The sequence below is a fragment of the Hoplias malabaricus genome, chromosome 2 (assembly GCF_029633855.1).
Source record: "Hoplias malabaricus isolate fHopMal1 chromosome 2, fHopMal1.hap1, whole genome shotgun sequence".
Lineage (NCBI taxonomy): Eukaryota > Metazoa > Chordata > Actinopteri > Characiformes > Erythrinidae > Hoplias > Hoplias malabaricus.
The window spans coordinates 78,637,719-78,651,516 of record NC_089801.1 but is presented as its reverse complement, the minus strand read 5'-3'; the positions used below and the strand labels follow the sequence as shown (position 1 = coordinate 78,651,516).

Sequence of the window (13,798 nt, the reverse complement as noted above, 5' to 3'; positions counted from 1 at the left end):
TCAAATTGTAGCCGAGGAAAACATAATCCTGATTTTCTAACAGTTTTTAAGTTTTAACGCAGTATTTTCGCAGTTTTTTCCCCTTTGTCTTTTGATAGAAAGCGCCCTGATTCTGTTTCGTTGCTGTTCACTGCTGGGTTTTCAGTTGATCTGCTTTAAACCAATAGCAGCGACAATCCCGCCTTCTTCTAGAGAAACTAAGAAGATGATTGGCTGACGTGACAGCTCCTGTTGCTGATTGGCTTAAAAAAACTAACAAAAAATAAATCTAGCATCTGATTGGCTGCAGCAGTAGGAAGAAGAGGGGTGTAGTGTTGAAACCGAAAGCAGTTCAATAGAACCGTAAACTGTGATAAATAATGACTCTAAAGTAAATAATACTCTTGTAGAGTTAATACACACTCAGATGTGGTCTATATTTGACTTCAGCAACACAATAAACACAGAACCAAACTTCGCACAAACAGCTGTAGTTCACTGAACGCCATCGTGTCTGGATCAAAAACACGACTAAAGCTGAGAGTAAACCACCGAGAACAGCTACAAACACTGGGTTCTCTCTTTAACCCGCGGGATAGTGTTCACATTAATGTTATAATGTTTTAATGTTATTAAGGCTCACCGTCTCAAACCCCAGCGGCTTTGTCTAGTTTCTCTTCTGACTCTGCCTTCCTCCGGTTCTTCCTGTAGTTTTCAGGAAATGTGGGAATTGCGTCATGGTGACACCCGCACAGCACACTGGGAGTTGTAGTTCTCCTCTCAGCTTCATGAATCTGGGGAATCCGTTAATTTTCCGGTCAAACCCTGCGTGATGCAGCACTTTGTTTAGTAATGTTGTACTTTAAGCATATTCAGCTCTAAATAAACAACTTAATAATCCTTAAAGTCACCGCAGCCGTGGTCACAGAACAGCTGTCGTCACAGAACAGAGTGTAGCAGGTCCGTAAAGTTACGTTGATTTGAGAGATTCAGCGGATATTCCGGGCTCCCCCCTCCTCTTGCTCACAAACTGTGGAGTAAGATTACTCTAGAAAATAAATGTGGACACCCGTGTATTATCGGTTTGAGTGAAATTAAAGACTTGTACGTATACTGTGTTTTAGCATTATAATTTAACAGGGGTTGGGAGACTGAGTTTTATTTTTAATGTATTATAAAATCATCTTTAAATTAAGTTTCATGAAATTAAATATGATTTCTCTGCTTATAAAGTTTTAATAATAGATAATAAACATGGGGATATTTCTATTAACTGGCATTATAATTCCACAGAACTATACAGCATATGTTATATTATTATTGTTATTATTGATGTTACTCAATATTATAATAGTAACAGGTGGTGTTACTTTTAATAAATGTGTCCTTTTCATGAATATAGTTATCTCTCTGTGAAATGCACAGTTTCAAACTGAACTGAAAGTTTATGGTTCCACACACTGTTGGTTCCAGACTTTGTTTGTATTGTTGTGTAAAATTTGGAGAACTAATGAGGAATCTGCTTCAAATAAAAAACACAAAATTAAAACGCAGACATTTGAAAGGGGATGGAAATTAATAATCTGTGCAAAAATAAAGGTCTTCCAAAAGTTATAAATCATTCATCAAATCACATATTAGAGTGACCCTTTATTATTATTATTATTATTATATTTATTATTATTACCCTTTATTTATTAAGGAAATGAATCAGGAGAAAAAGGGTATACAGTCTCTTGAACTATGAAACTGACAAACTCCAACACAAAGAGTTATTTCTGTTTCTTTCTTGCTGTTTATTTGATTGAAATCCTTATAGTTGCTTTTTTATTAGAAAATGTTCGTAATATATAATATTATTTTATATGTCATAATAATTAATATATTAAAACAGTTTAAAATTTGAGACTTTAACATTTTTATTTCATAATTTTTATGTTCAGAAGAAGAGTATTTGAAATTTTAGAGATGTAATATTTGTTCTTTCTGCAAAAAAGCAAAATGCTTCTTTTTTTTTCCAATCAACCAAGAAATATTTATCTTTTGTCGTTTACAATGAGAGCTGCTGCGCTAATTGTGCTAATGAAGATTGGACAAAGATTTACCAATTTCATCCTCACAAATACATGCTAAAATCATTTATTTGCTTCAAACAAGTGTTGAAAATTACCAAAGTTAGAGGTTTTATTTGGTTGTTCAGCGACAAATCAATTTAAGTTTATTCTAAAATATGTTCCCAGGCGCTCCCTCTCTCTCCCAGTCCCAGAGAGAGTGAGTGATCTCGGCACATCGACTCTCTTTGTCTTCGTCTGAGTCCCTGCTATTGGTTTACAGAGGTGTCAATCACTTCTGACCCGCCCCCTCAGTGCTGTGAGCGAATACCTGTGGAGAGCGGCGTCCAGCAGCGCACCCCTCCCCCGGGGAATAGGACCCCGCTCACAGCCGGCAGCCGCTCATTGGTCCACAGCTGCACTGAATCTAAGAAGGAACGCCCTCAACTTTGAATTCACGAAGACTTTACGTCAAAACTTACCATTGCCTGGGCGCTAGGAGCTCCAGAACAGTGCGTTACCGTTACTCAGGAAATAAAGGCACGTTTACTGTGGCGTGGTGAGTAAGGGATTGTCTTTTGGAGCTTTTCACCGGTGCGGCGCCTCTCTCCTGAGACTGTGTTTTTTTAAAGACAGAATCTGAAGAGATTTTACAGTCTGTTATGGTTTAAATGTCCGAGTTTAAATGTCGTCCTGCTCCAGGTGTAAACAGTCAGTACCGAGCAGGGGGCTGAAAGTCAGTGTGTGTGTAGTGGTGTTACTACTGAGACATATGAGGTGGTGTTGAGGGCTTTTTGATCAAATAATTTGACGCTATGAACTAATTAATGTTGATTAACAATAGAGGGCGTTTCTGTACAAAGGGTTTAATGGAAACTTTTACATCTGAACATAAAATTGTGCACTAATGTGACAAATGTTGTCTTCGAAAAAAACCCCTAAATAAAATAAAGAGCAATTATTAACGATTCCTAATGAAAACAAGTGCACAAGTGTAGTACAATAGGAAACAGTGCTTAAACAGTGAGTGTGGGGCTGTGTTTGCGCTGCTGCTGCTGCCCTCGTGTGGTGCACATGTGTAAATGCGACCGGCACAAATCTGTGTGGAGACACTGACCGGTCGATCACGATAAAAACCGGTGTGGATCCTAATCGTCCCCGTCCTAATCCCCCTTCCCCTTGTTTTCCTGTGGTTGATGTCGTCATGTGATTGGATCAAATGTACGTCAATCAACAACTCGACAAGGACCCTCTAAACGATCAGACGGTTAATGCATGTCCGAGTTTTTATCCACATTAATATTCTTGTGTCTTATATGATTAATGAGAATCACTGAAAACACCGTCCCAGAGGGAACCACAGAGGGACCCCACAACTTCAACTTAAAAGTCTGTAGAACGATGAATAAAATAGTTGTGTAAATGTATCATTTATAACAAAATAAACTTTAACACTTTTCATTGATCATCGTGTGAAACACAACACAATTTAGAGTGTATTCTACGATTAAATGGTTATTTATATCATTATTGATCTTTTATTAGGTATTTTCAATGTTGTGTGTAGCTTTTACAGCAATTAATGGTTGTTTTTATTGTTCATCTTATTTTCTCATCATCATTAATCATGACGACAGTGACACTTCAATCACTGAATCAGAATCAAAAGATGGGAAAGGACTGATAATTAACCCCTGAAGCACTTTTTCACCAAGATCTTTGTGTTGAAAAACTGAACAGAATGAAATGCACTTTTATTAAATACATGTGCCTCGTGTTTCTTCAGTTTCAAATGGTATAATCTGTTCAGTGACGTACAAAAGTGTACACATCTCTAATGAAGCTTTCTGTTCACTACGACACAGTGACGTTTCAAAATGATTGACAGTGAAGGAGGGTTAATGTGTGATGAGCTCATGAAAATACATCTACATTATCACTGTACGTCTATCGTCTATTGATGTGTTTTATGTTTTTAAATGTTCCTGTGTGTAAACAATTCACTTGAGTTCAACTGAACACCTTTATTCTTTTTGTGTTAAATAAACTGCCACAGTATTTTACATTGGTAAGAGATGGGTCAGTGTAGGAGCTGTATACGTCGTCTTCACCACATTAATGTTTTCTCTCTGTGTTTGTTTCCATGCGCAGTGGGGACATTAATGTTTGTCTGTGTTCATTAAATGTGAGAAAAAATGCTGAACTGTGACAAAGGAGACAAAGAGATGTTCTCACTTTTATCAGTTTATTATTATTAGAATTTCAAAATTATGGAGAATATTCTGTGAAAGGTCCATCGCAGCGTCCACAGCCCAACCCCGAAAAACAAGACATTGGCAACAGTGGCAAAGAAGAACTCCCTGTCTGGAAGAAGCCTTGGAAGGAACCAGACTTTGACGGGGGCCTTTTAATGGAATCCATTTTAAAAGTAACTCTCTGAGCACTGTCCATCCTCCATTCAGTGACACACACCCCTCCCCTCCCCCAACACACACACACACACTCCTTAAATGACCGTGGTCTGGAAGAAGAGCCAGAATTAAAGGATGACGTCACAGATTCAGTTCAGTGGAAAAGTTTGGACGCCCCCCAGTCACCTACAAGTTTATTGTTTCTCTAAATTCATTTATTTATCTTGTGTTCATCTCCTTCACCTCAGAGACTCAACCATGTACTCAGGTGTACCCAAACTTGTGATGAACTGCACTGAAGCTGCTGATAGAAAGGAGGCGTGTCACGGCTGTTGAGTCAGAACCTCGTATCTCTAAAGAGTGCCTTTACAGGAGCAGTGAAGTGAAGCCCTGGTCTTCAGCTTCAGAACAGAACTCACAGCCCTGAAAATCCCAGCTCTGGAGCTTTTTAACATCTGAAGGAGTTCAGAGATCTTTGGCACGTTCTCAACAAGCTCCACTATAAAGTTCATTACTGGAACCGCCTTGAAACAGATTTTACACAGATTCCTGAAGATAGTTGAAGATTTACTGAAGCTCCATCTGACACAACCCCACTGAATATTCACAACCATCCCAACCCCCTGAGGAGACACCATCACACAGACTACACCCTGCATAGAGGGCTTCAGAGTGTGTGTGTGTGTGTGTGTGTGTGTGTGTGTGTGGAGATGCAGTAGAAAGACAGACTTCTGTTTTTAAGAGATTTATTAAATGTTCATAATATTAAACTTTAATAAAAGTATATTTCAGAATTCTTCTTTTCCACCAACAAACATCACTCTTTCATTTCCCCCCACAACAAACCCCCAGAATCCAATCTCACAGAAAGGAGAAGAGTTTCTTAGAGAAGCCCCATCTTTTCCTTCTGTTCCTATGTTTGTGTTTCCTTTCAGCTTTAAGACACATCTCTTAACCCCCGTCCACTCAGCATCAACACACTGTCTGTGCTCAGTTTACACCATTAACCAGATTAACAAGAACAAAGACAGTTCAGTGTTAGCCCACACTTACATTGTGTTTGGCGTCGTTTGAAAACTAAATATTTAATATTTACAAATATCTGAAGAGTTCTGGAGGTGGAAGTGCACTATGACGAGGGTCTGTGTTTACACTGACGACACAGATGAACACAACCCACCCATTACACCCTGATCCCCTCTGTCCTCTTTCCTCCTACAGGAAACACCTTCACTCACTCACACCCTCACTCCTTCATTACAGAGTAACAATAGAAACCTCTCCCATGTTCTGGGCTAAGGCTGGTTCTCTCTGTTTGAAGCTATATTTCCTGCTGTAGAGAAGAGGCGCTCAGATGGTGTTGAGGAGCCTGGGATACAGAAGTAGAACCGAGCTGGACACGTCAGAGACAGAGAATCCACTGTTTTGTAACTGACTCCCCATAGATTTGATGTGAGAGACGATGGAGACCAGCGCACAGTGTAAATAAACACAGCGCTTTATAACGAGAGAAATCAAATAAACAGCTGAAAAATCCTGTTTACATCAGGGATATAAAAGAGAGAAGTGCAGGGGTGTAGTGTTCACTGAGATCCAGGTTTTATCACTGTTTTGTCCCTGAAGAGTCTCTCTGCTCGCTTTCTTTTACAAACTGAGCTTCATTTCTGTTTCATCGTCTTTTGTGATTCTCCTCACATTTTAAAGCAGCAGCTCGTTTGACAGAAAAGACCAATCAAAACAATAGATCACACACAGCACTATTTTATCTGACACAAACACACTGAGGAGTAATAAGAAAGATAAAACCCAGCACAGAGGGGTTCAGTGAATGTGGTGGTGAGTGTGTGTAAGTGTGTGAGTGTGTGTGTGTCAGTGGAGACGCTGTAGAAGGACAGAGTGCCGGCCGGACAGTCCACATACACTCCTACTCTGTTAGATCTGGAGGGAGGAGGAGGGAGAGCAGTGCTGTTATTATTGTGACGGACAGAGTAACTGTTATTAGAGCAGATCAGACTCCAGGACTTTTCATTCGCTCCAAACCCACAGTCATCACTGTCTCCTTTTCTCCTGATTGATTTATACACCACTGAAATATAAACCTCCCACCCACTCCACTCAGTTTCCCAGTAACAGCGTCCAGTCAGACTCTCTCTGCACAGAACCTGCCACCGGTCACTGAATCTCTCTGGATGATCAGGATACGACTGTCTCTCCTTCACACACTTCACCTTCCTGTTCCCCTCAGACAGAGAGAGGCGTGTGTTCACTGTGTTTGGGTCCAGTGTGAGCTCACAGGCATCTGCACACAATCAGATACACACCACACAATCAGACACACAACACACAATAAATAATTAAACATAAAAAAATTATAATTAAAAATAAACAATATCATAAAATGGTACCACATTAAAATAAGAATGCACTAATAAAGGTTTATAAATGGTTTAAAAGCCTGTTATTACATGGTTATTAATCACACTGTGAACACTTTAAAAGTGATTAATAATCCTTTGTAACACAGAGAAAGGAAGTGTGACAGTGAACTCTTTTGTGTCTAATACTGAAAGTGTGAGAGAACTTAGTGAAAATGTGGAGGTAAAGAATAAGCTCAGACCTGAGAATGTGAGTTTAGTCATTTCACATGTTAAGGTTCACCACATTATCATTAAAGTAGAAAAAGACACTCTGGTGGTGGGTAATTCATTAAAGGGTTAAACTCATTAACAAATATGTGCTGGAGCTGACGGGGTTAATGTCGACTGATGGAGGAGACACAGAGAGGTCAGTATTCGGCAAGATCTGAGGTTTAACTGTAGACGGATGTGGGTTCACTATTTGGCAAACAACAGGTCACTGTTGCCCTTTATATCTGTGTTATAACTGATTATTAATGTGTTAACAACATAACTATTAATAAACAGACTTTAAACCATTTATAAACCTTTATAAGTGAAGTCTTATTCTGAAGTGGTACCTACACAAACAACACAAAATGAGACACAACGAATGTAAAGAGAAAGAGCAGGAGAGAAAAGGAAAAGTGAAGGGGAGAGATTCAAAAATAAAAGAGACTGATAAAGAAAAATAAAGTGAGTATCAAAGAGAAAGTGGTTTATGTTTTTTTTGTTCCACTTTGTTTACAATCAGCAGAAAATATTACAATTAATAAAGAAAATAATCATCTCACAATGTCTCCAAATACATCATCATCATCAAAGAGAGAGAGAGAGAGAACTTACATTTTCTTGGTCCTGGTTTAATCCTGATCTCTCCTCCATGCTCCAACCTACAACACACACAAACACACACACACACACACACACACACACACACAGTTGTGAGTTGATGGTTGTGTTTGAGTGGTGTGTGTTCTCACTGTTCTCTCTGAGCCCCACATTCAGCTTCATTACAGCGTCATTCATTGATGTCATTTTTGGAAACAGAAGAAAGATCATCATCTGTGGTGTTTCAGAGAAATATTCTGTTTCTCTTTCTCTGTGTTTCATTTCCTCCATTTCCCTCTGTTCCTCTCAGCCTTCAACACAGAATAATGCAGCAGAGTCGCTCTTCTACAACTGCTCCATTAAACCCTTTCTAGATCCTACACTCAGCTGCTCATTTATTAGGTTCTTCTGCCTTGTACCTGCTCTCACTGACCATTTCATCACAGACCCCTACACTGCCCGACCAACACAACTCACACACTCTAATATTTCACTGGACCACCTTTAGCTTTGATTACGCTCCACATTCACCACGGCTCTGTTTCTACAACCTTCTACAACACCACAACATTTATTTCCTCCAGAGCTGCCTTTATTTTTGGTGGAGATCTTGTATTGACGACGGGAGAGTCGGACCACTCCGTAAAGTCTTCTCCAGCACGTCTCAAAGACTCTCAGTGGGTTCAGGTCAGGACTCTGGGGTGGTCAGTTCATGTGTGAAAATGATTCCTCACTCTTTCACAATCTGAGCCTGATGAATCTTGGTGTTGTCCTGGAACAATCCACTGCTGGGACGACCTGGTCATTCAGTCCATTCAGGTCCTCAGTGGACTTCATTTTACTGCCACACACCACTGCTGAGTCTAGACCTGACCCACTGAAGACCCCCAGATCATAACACTGCTGAGTCTAGACCTGACCCACTGAGGACCCCCAGATCATAACACTGCTGAGTCTAGACCTGACCCACTGAGGACCCCCAGATCATAACACTGCTGAGTCTAGACCTGACCCACTGAAGACCCCCAGATCATAACACTGCTGAGTCTAGACCTGACCCACTGAAGACCCCCAGATCATAACACGGCTGAGTCTAGAACCCACTGAAGACCCCCAGATCATAACACTGCTGAGTCTAGACCCGACCCACTGAAGACCCCCAGATCATAACACTGCTGAGTCTAGACCCGACCCACTGAAGACCCCCAGATCATAACACTGCTGAGTCTAGACCTGACCCACTGAAGACCCCCAGATCATAACACTGCTGAGTCTAGACCTGACCCACTGAGGACCCCCAGATCATAACACGGCTGAGTCTAGAACCCACTGAAGACCCCCAGATCATAACACTGCTGAGTCTAGACCCGACCCACTGAAGACCCCCAGATCATAACACTGCTGAGTCTAGACCCGACCCACTGAAGACCCCCAGATCATAACACTGCTGAGTCTAGACCAGACCCACTGAAGACCCCCAGATCATAACACTGCTGAGTCTAGACCCGACCCACTGAAGACCCCCAGATCATAACACTGCTGAGTCTAGACCAGACCCACTGAAGACCCCCAGATCATAACACTGCTGAGTCTAGGCCTGACCCACTGAATATGGTGCATGATGGGGGAATCACTGTATCCACTTCCCTTCTGAACCTGACACCCCCATCGCTCTGGAATAGGGTGAGTCTGGACTCATCAGATCACATGACCTTTCTCCACTGCTCCAGAGTCCAGTCTTTATGCTCCATAGTGAACTGAAGCCTTGTTTTCTGATTAATCTCTAACACTGAGCAGTGGTTTTCTAAAAGACCACACAGCTGTTTAGTCCCAGTCCTGTGAGAAATGCTCTTACTTTCACTGTTAAACACAGCAGTGAGTTCTACTCTCCATTTTATACCATTCTACTTCACCAAGTGTGTGTGTGATCTCTGATCAGGATCATTCAGGAAAAACAAAACACACAGTTGAACAGAACTGATGGTCTGCAGCTTCACAGATAAACACAAAAACTCTTAGAGAATCTAAACTGAAACAGAATAACTTTAGGAAGAACACAGATTCAACTAAACTTTTACATTACACTCCCCAGACTCTCTGTAGACGACATTAAAATATTAATAACCAAAGAGTCAATGGCTGTATATCACTATAATAAATAAAGCTCTGGTCTGGTTTGTAGCCTGTATGACTGATAACACCACTCTGGGTATTAAAGTCTGCTCTTCAATCTGTTGACCATTGATCCCGACCCATTTAGACGCCCAGAAATGATAGGAATACAGAGATAATGATGGACTAGTCGACTCAGTTTCAGGATGCAGCAGTAGTGTAGGATCTTTCAGTGTGAAGTGTTTCAGCATTGAGGTCGTAGAACTGTTGTACCAGAGTACTCCTGTACTTCCCTAAACACTGAATGTACATTTCTGAAGACTGTTCTAGAAACAGTCTACAATCCACATAAAGAGACTGTTATATGGGGCTTAGTTTTACTTCAGTGTCTCACAAGCCTTCAGCCTGACAACAGTTACACACTGAACAGTGGAGACAGAGCGGTGAAGGGTGATACTCTAACCATTAAATACTACTAGAGCAGAGCAGAGGCTAAATGAAGAAGGAACAATGAGCTGTAGAGCTTTATAGAAATACAGTAACAGCAGATGACATCAGTAACTGAACACACACAAATACAGAAAGCTGTCCGTACCTGAGTGTGTCCAGTCTGCAGTGTGGATCCTCCAGTTTAACAGAGAGCAGCTTCACTCCTGTGTCTCCTGGGTGATTGTAGCTCAGATCCAGTTCTTTCAGGTGTGAGGGGTTTGAGCTCAAAGCGGAAGCCAGAAAAGCACTTCCTTCATTTTTAACTAAACAACCAGACAATCTGCAGAGAGAGAGAGAGAGATAAGGTCATATTCCACTGTCTACAGTGAGTTCAGATCATAGTAATATGTGATAAACATGTGGAAATGATGTTCACTGCAGGAAGATTTTAGAAAACTGAGACTGAGTCGACTGTGAGGCTGAATCATTTGCCAAGAGTCAATACTCGAGTTGTATTTCCAGATGCTTAAAGAACTGATTAGTTCGTGAGTTGACTCCTGTTCACTAGCTACATTTACTTTGTGTTCCACCTTCTCTCACTGTGAGACGGCCTTGGAACCATACTCTCAAAATAATTTTGGATACAGGGTGGTCTCCTATTTTACATTTTGTTTTTCTGTAGAAGGCTTCTCACAGTAGGAGGGACATATACAGTGTATGAGGCAGTCACAGAACCAGGAGACATCAGCCAATAGCATTCACTGAGAGAAACAGCCCTGACTCCGCCCCCAAACTGTCACAAACCTCCCATTTCAAAACATTGAAAATGAAGAGGATAAAACACCATTTGAGAATAAAAAACTGACAGTTTGAGAGTGAGATTGTGATCTGTGTATAAGCACATTCTCTCTCTCTCTCTCTCTCTCTCTTTCTCTCTTAACTAACAAACTAACTAACAATTTTAAAAAGGTACAGATTTAAATGTTCCACCTGGTGTTACTGCATCCTCTATTTTTGACATTGATGTGACGCCATATGTTTCCTTTTACAGACACAGACACACATTAAAAAGTACTTGTGTTGTGTTTTAATCCCAATGGAGTGTAGCTTTGGCTAATGGTTAGAGACCAGGCTTGGTACCGGAAGGTTGCTGGTTCAATCCCCAGGACCAGCAGGAACATCCACGGCTGAAGTGTCCTTGAGCAAGGCACTGAACCCCAAACGCTCTTGATGTGTGTTCACAGCCCCTAGTGCACTAGTGTGTGTGTGTGTGTGTGTGTGTGTGTGTTCACTGCCACAGATGGGTTAAATGCGGAGGACACATTTCATTGTTCGTTATACAGTGACAAATAATTGCACATCATACACTATATATTACATTATGTAAATTATAATCTAGTGATCCAGTCTTTTCCTTAATGTTTTATACTAGAGCTTACATTTAAAAATGAAGAATAAAATCCCAGAACTCTGACCTGAGTGTCTCCAGTTTACAGAGTGAACTCTTCAGTGCAGCAGATAGCTTCTCCACTCCTGAATCCTGCAGGTCATTGTTACTGAGATCCAGTTCTTTCAGGGAGGAGTTCACCAGTAAAACTGAGCCCAGATCTTCACAAGACTTTTCCCCAAGTTTACACCCAGTTAGTCTGTAAAGAGAGAGGACATTACTCACTGAATAGTTACAGGAACATTTCATGAACAGGTTCTCCTTCATATATTGACCTGGCTAGGAACATCACGCTCAGTGACAGAAGGAGAAACGTCACTGTGGTTTCTTTTCTCACAAACTGCCTCATTTCTCTAACGTCATTCAGAAAAGTGAGGTCAGAATCAGCTACAGTTTGTGACGGTGTGTGAATGTGGTACAGAACCTGAACGACTCACTAATCTTTACTGAACCTGTGTGAGTTCTGAATGTGTCAGTTCTGAGTTGTGTGTGGTGTTTGATTTCAGTAAAACACTCCCCTGAGAAAAATCAGCTGATGATGTGTAGGTGCAGACATCAACATTTACAGTTATTCTGAAATCACAGTGGACCTCTTTCACCCTGTGACTTTATGTTCTTTGTTACATTTAGCTCCATTTATCAAACCTCCTCTTTTCTCCTAGTCTTTGAATAAAGCCGGTGTGTTCTGTTCACCTTCATCTGAATCATCTGAACTGTGATTATATCTCCATGCAGCAGTGGAGGAAACACACAGACGAGACTAGGATTGTTTTATAACACTGAGGTGTACAGAGATCTGAAGTGTGTGGGATAATGTGCTGCTAAGTGTTTTAAATAAGGAGCAGAGGTGAAGACTAGGGTTCTGCAGATCATTTGGGAAATTAATAACTATTTTAATAAACTACTGATCAACTATTTTAAATAAACTACTAATATGAAATATGTTTTATAATAGTTATTAAACAGATCTTCCTTGTACTGCTCTATTTTAATTATCTTCTTATTTACAGAGAGAGCACTACGGTGTTGTGGAGGGTGAGGAGCTGGATTCTGCCGTGAACACAATCATTTATCAAACTGGGTCTATTCTGTAATTTCTAGTTCATCTGGAATAGTTATTCTCAGATTTATTTAACTCTAATTAAATTTAACTCTCACTGATTAAACACTGAGGTCGTTACATTAGAACTTCCTTTTGCACAAATCAGCCACGTTTACATACGGCCTGATAATCCACAAATAATCAGACTAACAGCTCAATCTGGATAGAACAGGTCCATGTATAAACCTCAAACAGAACAGAGTAGTCCAGCTGAGGTCAGTCAGATTACAGTTTCTATACGATTAAAGGAGCTGAGTAATCCTTTAAATAACTGTAGAAGGTAACAGCAGCACACATTATCACTGGAACAGGGTCTAACAGTGTGTTCTGTGAGGGAGAGAGAATCTTTCATCCACTCACAGAAAATCATGAATAACTGCTGTGTCGTACAGAAATGTATCTTCCGCTCTGAGTCTGAGAATTCCTTCAGTCCGACTCTCTCCCTCCAGTCTTTACTCTGAAGGGGTTCTGAGGAAAGTCACTGAGGAGAAACTAAACTCATAACAAAATTCCAGAGGGAAACCTTATTTTATCACACTGTGAAGGACTGGCGCCCCCTGCAGGGTGTGTTCTTGACTTGTGCCCAGTGATTCCATGTAGGCTCCGGACCCCCCACCGACCCTGAACTGGATAAGGGCTTACAGAGAATGAATAAATGAACTTTATTTTAGCGAATATGAACACAGAAGAAAACACGTTTTAATGAGACCTCTCTCTCTCTCTCTAGTTATGTAATAAAATAATTTTGGGAGTAGGACCACGCACAAACTCCTCCCCAAAGACTTCTGAGTTCACCTCCCGTTTCAGTCTTTGTGGGCGTGGTCTGGATTAACAAATGTGTACTAAGTGCTACTTTGTGCATGTTTTGAGAATTTGATCAGACTGGAGATTAGACTGAACAGATAAACACCTCCGTCTGGGTCCATGTACCTTCTGTTCATTCTTTTTTTATTTTAAAATCAAATATAAAAACAATGAAAAACAGATGGTTGATTTTCATCTCATTCTCCAAATCCATAAAATGTAAAAACGAATAATAA

General features: G+C 40.6%; 1 pseudogene; it reads right to left on the bottom strand.

The window, feature by feature from the left end:
* Positions 1 to 6,198: 6,198 nt before the first annotated feature.
* The window catches only part of LOC136678179 (NACHT, LRR and PYD domains-containing protein 3-like), a 45,194-nt pseudogene continuing 37,594 nt past the window's right edge, over positions 6,199 to 13,798 (bottom strand).